Source organism: Camarhynchus parvulus, chromosome 15 (assembly GCF_901933205.1).
Source record: "Camarhynchus parvulus chromosome 15, STF_HiC, whole genome shotgun sequence".
NCBI lineage: Eukaryota > Metazoa > Chordata > Aves > Passeriformes > Thraupidae > Camarhynchus > Camarhynchus parvulus.
The window spans coordinates 6961275-6967861 of NC_044585.1; the positions used below are offsets into that span (position 1 = coordinate 6961275).

The 6587-nt window shown below is 44.8% G+C and overlaps 1 protein-coding gene across 1 annotated transcript in view; it reads right to left on the reverse strand.

Annotated features, from left to right (window-relative positions):
• The window catches only part of ARVCF (ARVCF delta catenin family member), a 245667-nt gene extending 242846 nt beyond the window's left edge, over window positions 1-2821 (reverse strand). The window contains 1 exon segment of the mRNA XM_030958635.1: window positions 2560-2821. The gene's annotated coding sequence lies outside the window, so the exon portion shown is untranslated.
• Window positions 2822-6587: the final 3766 nt, after the last annotated feature.

Here is a 6587-nt window from a genome sequence, read left to right on the forward strand (position 1 = left end):
GTTTTACACAAGTTAGCTGAAGGAAATTAAAGCCACTTCATTATCTAAGGTGATTGTTTCTTTTCTCAGATGCTCAGATGGTTACCTGCTTTGCTTCAGCTCACAGGTTGACCACATCCTACCTGAAATTTAAGAAAATCTCCCTGTTCTTATTTTAATGCTTAAACCCATGAAACCTCTAATGCCCTTCTGTGACGAAAATAGGTTTGTCAAGCTACAGGTATACTCTAAATGTCTTGCTTTATGGAAAGAACATTTTTTCTAGAAATAGGTGGATTTTAATCTTTAAAATTTCATTGCTAATTTCCAGGAGTCTGAATAAGGAAACTGCATGCAACACATGTGAAACTCCTTCCCTATCCATATTGGTGTAACCCTAGAGTTGGCCTTTTCCTCCTTATCCGGTAGAGGCAGACAAGAAAGTAAAAGAAACTGACCTATGTGCTTTGAAGGTAACTCTGATGGCTATTAGGATGGCCCCACATCTGACAGAATAGTCATACTCTGGGTTAAACTGGAAACACACAAGCCAAATGTAAAAATCACACTTAGCTGCTACAGCATTTGTTTACAATGTCTGTGTCAATGATTTATACTCACACAATAAAATATTAAGAGCAACAAACTATAAACCTGGCAGCACAAGAATTCTAACAGGTTTTCCTTGCAGTGTATCAATTCTGACACTACCCAAGATCCACCAAAAGCACTGCAGATATAATGTGTTGCATTACATAAAATCAAGCACAGAAGCTTAGTTTTATATAACTGTAATATGCATACAGATGGTCTTCAGGACAAGATATCTAATCTAAAGTACAGTTTGTACAAAATTTGAAGTATAAGCCAAAGGCAGGAATTTTGCCACTTCTAGTACAGTGTCCTAACTCAATAAAATGGGAAACTCCCTCTATTTGTAGCTCTTGTTGGTTCTTCCAATATTAAAAACTTTCTGATACTGAAATCAATTGCAGAGATTTTGAATTTAAGAGATGAAATTCAAAGAAGGGAATTATTTTTTAGCCAAATAGACCATCAAAACTATGGTTATATAAATTGAACTTCAGTTATTTGACGGCAACTATGGCATAATAATAAAATAAAGCAAGTCCACTTTATAAAGATCACCAATGTCATAAAAAATGCAAACTATGATCTCTGAACAATGCACAAGGATGAACCATGCAGTCAAACTATTGTTCTTGCCTTCCTAACGCATTCCTTTGGCCAAGCAATGGGAAGATAAACCCATTTGCCAATGGAGCAGATAATTTAAATATTTCAGACAAGAATTGACAGAGATGCTGCTTAAAATAAATTTAAGAATCATCCATCCAAATACCTAGCAGGATGAAGACCTCGGCATAGTTCACAACTTATTTTTTCTATACAAACTCCAGCTCTCCAGCCCCTGCAGTTACTTTAGTCACCATGCATACCCTGTATTACTTTATTACAACAAACCTTTTCCTTTTTTTCCGTAAGGGATTTAATACAAGGCTGCATATTTTCTCTTTTGCAGTGCCTTGAAACATTTCTAAAATCACTAAAATTTCAGATTTTACTACTGCACCATGCAGTGCTACACAATTTTGTAAACAAAATGTCTAAATTTATGGAGCCTTAAAGGACTAGTGCATTCAGCAGATTGCAGTACTTTATCCACAGGAAGTTACAATCAGGCAATGTCAATATTCTGTCATTTAGAAGCAGGATTTTTTACCATAAAGCATTCCCATTAATACCAATCAGGAGAGCTGTTTCCCGCCTCCCCCCCGCAAAACTTGTATTTAGGGTTTAAGCTATTGGTAGGATAACAGGTCTTCACTTGATAAAAAAAAATCTGCTTGGGGTTTTGTTTTTTAACATGCTATGAATCACGTTTTGCATTGTGACCTACCTAAAGGCACAACAGTACAGCGTAACAAGCAAAGTGCATGTTTTAAGAATTCCCCCTTTCACATACACAAACAAGTGCCTACATGAAAGAAAAAGAGAAAAAGCAAGAAAGACATATTCATATTCCCTAGAAGTGAACATTTGAAAGAGTTTTTCAACTTCTAAAAACGTCACATTTTAACCGTGGACCTCAATACTGCAGGGAAAGCGAAAATTAAAAAATAACCCCTAACTCTGGCTTTTAAGTCTGTAATGGATGTCGCGTGTGTGAAAAAAATAGGTTAATTTTGTTTGGTCTTTGCTACAAAGAGACTCATCTCCTATGCATGCCACAAATAACCTGAGCAATGACTTCCCTCCATGACACGAGCTGCCCATCATATTGCAGGATTATTACAATGTTGGTTTGTTTAGGGCTTGCTTGTGTGTGTGGCTTGCGTATGTAATTCAGGCATTCGCATACACCAACTCCTCGTTGCGCATCTCACAATAAACTGATGAACGCTGTTAAACCTGAACCAGGAACCTTTAGCAAACAAAGAAGTCTAACCCGGAATCGTGATGCAAAATCACCCCAAAACGTACTACACCCTGCAAGAACCTCACAGAAAATAGCCCGGCAACCTCATTCATTCCCCCCCAACCCAGCGATCTGCTCACCATCTCCGTGTTATTTCTCTGTCCTCAGCTTATTTTCCTTGCTGCTACTGGCTTCAAGGAGGCGGCGTACAATTAAAAAAAAGAAAAAAAGTTAAAAAAATAATAAAAAGGGGAAACCCCCCAACTCTTCAGTAAACCGCTGGGCAGCCGCTGGGCAGCATGTCAGCCCCTTGTCTTCCTCTCGCGCTGCCCGCGCAGGAGCCGCTCCCGCCGTGCCCGCCCCGCGGGTGCCCGTCCGTCCCCCGCGCGTTCCCCGGGAGAGCGCCCGGGCTGCACCAGCTCCTCCCGCCCGCTCACCCACAGAGGCAGCCGAGTAGTCGGAGCCGGGCTGATTTTCCCCTCCCACCTCCACATTCCTATTTACAAAGGGTATCCAAGACCATCTTTATCCAACGGGGGAGGAAGGAGGGGGAGGTGGAAGTACTCATTAACCCTTTTCTTGCATTTACCTTTTCTACTGCGATTTTTAGAGCACACAGGGGAATTCCCCTTCTCTACAGAGCACATGGAATCGTTGCCATCGGGCCCGCGGGGTCCCCGCTCCCGCACTCCGACTTGGCCGCTGACGGTGCAGCTCCAGCAAAAAGGTCCAAGGGCATGGCTGGAAAACGCGCGCCCTACCCAAACTATTGCTCGGAAAACAACCGGAGCGGCCCGCGGGGAGACGGGAGCGCACTGCCCGGCCCAGACCATGACACCGCCGCCCGCCCACCTCTCTATTTATTTGTTTATTTTTCCTAGCGGGGCACATTCCTCAACACTCGCACCTGAGGGCAAGAGGGCGGGAGGCGTGAGGGGGCGCGCGCCGTGCACGCCCCGCCGCCGCGCGCCGCCGACCCCCGCGCGCGCCGCCCGCCTGCGGCCGCACGCGAACCGGCGCGCGCCTCCCGCGCCGCGAATTTTCCCATTGGGCGGCGTCGCTGCCATCGCGCCCGGCAACCGGAGCGCCATTGGCGCGGCCCCGCCCCGCCGCCGCGCGCTGCCGGCCGCGCCACGCGCCATTGGCCGGCAGGCCTGTCCGTCACATGCGGCGGCCACGCCCCCGGCGGGCGTGGCCGGAGGAGCGGCCGCAGGCGCGGGGCTCGGGCGGTGTGCGCTCGGCGGGGACCGCGCGGTCACCTCCTGCACGGGAACGCGCCCCCGCCCCGCCCCGCCGCTGGAGGCTTTCTGAGCTCCGGAATGAACGGCGCCGTGCACAGCTGTTCGCCCCGGGGTGGCGGGCCCAGCTGGTGGCTGAGGGCCCGTCAGGTGCAGGCAGCCAGGTAATGCTGGCACGCGATCCGCATGGGTTTGTCTAACTTGCCCTTCTCGCCGTTTGCAGTGGTCTGTGCGCTGCCATCCTCGCCTCTCCGCTTTGTCTTGGGTAACCTGAATAGCTTGAGCTTCCTACGCCCCTATTTTATATCGTGTTATTCCCTTCATTAATGTTCCTCCTTTGAATAATTTCCTGTGGTTTTCCTCCCTCCCTAACCGTGGGTGCCAGAAGTGGTGCAGCATTCCAGTGTCCCTGTGCCGTGGACAAAGGCAGTGTCACTCCTCTGTCTCCCCTATATATTCTGTATTTTATACAGTAAATGGTTAGAGCAGTCCAGTTTACCAAAGTATTACCCTGAGAGGTCACACTGAAATAGTAACAACTAAATTCTTTTTTGAGGTACTTTTTGCCATTCTGGCCCCATCCCTGCGTTCTTTATTTCCAGATGCATTTCCTCACATTTTATGATATTAAAAATGCAATTTACTGGACTGGGATGACTTATTGGACACATCAGATCATTTTGTAACCACTTGTGAATTATTCACTCATTTATTAGGCTACAAAATCTACTAATAAATATCTTGCATCATCTGGACAATTGGTAGAGATAATCAAACTGGATCTGGGCAAAACCCCATCTCTAGAAAACTGTCAGGGTCCCTGATGTCTCCCCTTTAAAGCTGCTTTTTTAAACCTCTCAGGGAAAAGATATTTAATCCATCTAAAATGTGCTTTATGCATTCCAAATAATGTGCATTCCAGCACTCTGTTCTCTTCCAGAACAAACTATTTAAACAAATGTCAGGACTATTTATCTTTTAGCTTTTGAAACCAACTCAGGACAATTCTACAATCCTTTCATTAAGCTTCTGCTTGTATTTTAGCCTTCTCCAAGAGAGTTTCTGCCCTGACAGTACCACTCTCTTCAAGTGGACACAGAATCAGAGCCTGCTTGAGATCAGTCTATTCAAGTTTGACAAACAATGGGAGCTATACACTGATCCCCAAGGACAGGGTCTAGAAGGGGCAACAATAACCAAGCTGGTTTAGGCAGAACAAAAGGTAGACACAAGAATAAAAGGAAGAGTCAAAATGGCCCTCAAATCCAGTATTCACAAATTCTTGCAGTGGACTCTTTTGGTGCAGCCTCCTAAAAGGCTTTTTAAATGACTCTGAATTTATTCTTACTTCCCATATGCATTAAAAATAGAAACAAAAATCAGGAAAAAACACCATTCAGTTTTAAGCCTATGGACACTTTCTTCTTCCCATAGACGTGACTGCTGCTGAAGGTATGCAGATTATCATCTGCAGATTTTAAATGAGAATCGGGCCTAGAAGCTAAACAATCTTTGGTCACAGTGATGAGTCTATACTTTAAGACTCAAACAGAGTGCCAAAAAGAACAATACATTACATTTAATGTGCATGCGTTTTACCAATTTCAATGTAACAGAGATTTGTATAATTTGTCTATTTAGTCACCAGATAACTGCTTTAAATAACAACTCTGTTCCTGAAAACATTAATACATTCTACGTTTATATGTCTCAAGGTAATAACTGCAATCTATTATTGTGTTTCAGAAGCAGTAGTACAAAGAATGATGATCATACACTCACCCAGTAATTTTCATTAGTAGATCTCAAGAGACCTTGCAAAGGTCAATGTGATCATCCCATTGCTGATGATGGAGAAGGAAAGCATTGAGGTGAACTTGCACAATGTCAAATGCCAGAGCAGTGCTAAACCTGACAGTTGATTTCAGGTTTTCTGTATCCAGAAAACCTGACAAGCCACCTAACACATCCATATACCCCTGGGAATTCTTTTAATTACCGTTTCACATCTTGTGTGTATCGTGTTTATCAGTGTTAGAACCCGGAAGAGCACTCCAGGCTTTTATGGTATTTCCTTACAGGCTTCACTATAAAATATTTTGTAATTTACAGGCTCCACTGAAACCCTCTATTGCCACCCATGAAAAAAAATTCAGAAATAAAGTTTGAGATTTTGTTTGAAAAATGAAATAATAACATTTCAGTAGGACAAAAAGGTGACACAAATCCAATCCCAACCCAAAACTGCAGATCTAGGAAAAATTACTATATGTTTGGTTATCAGTTCTGATCATGCTGTGCTAGTAAGTGAAAGCAAATTTGATGCTGTCATTTGTGTTTTCCCCAATCCTCAGGAAAGTTGTCCTGGCTGGAATTCATCCCATTGCAGGCTCAGGGCTCAGTGACTTTGGGGCCCTCCTGGAAGCAGTGTCTCAGCTGAAGGAGATCAGGGGAGCAGCATCCCTCACAGGGGCCTTGTTCTGAGGGGTCAGGAGCTGCATCCAAACCCACCAAGATTGTCAGCAGCCTGGGAGTATCTGTCCTCAGAAGTATGAGCACTGTGACGCTTACATCAGTAATATTATTTCATACCTTCACAGAATCACAGAATCAGCAAGGTGAGGAGAGACCTTTAAGATCATGAAGTCCAACCTCATTAACCACTGTAACCTCTATAAACCACTAAACCACATTACCAGATTTAAACACCTCCAAGGATGGCGGCTCTGCCACCTCCCTGGGCAATCTGTTCCAATGCCTGACCACCCTAACAGTGAAAAAAAATTTCTACTGCCCCAATTTCTTGTCTCAGCTTGAAACCAGGTGCACTGGCAGCAGGCTGAGGCAGCCAAGAAGCAGCTCAGGCACTGTGAGAGGACTCCCTAGTGCGCTGGGGGATGCCGGGCGCTGTGACACCGGGCCCTCACACA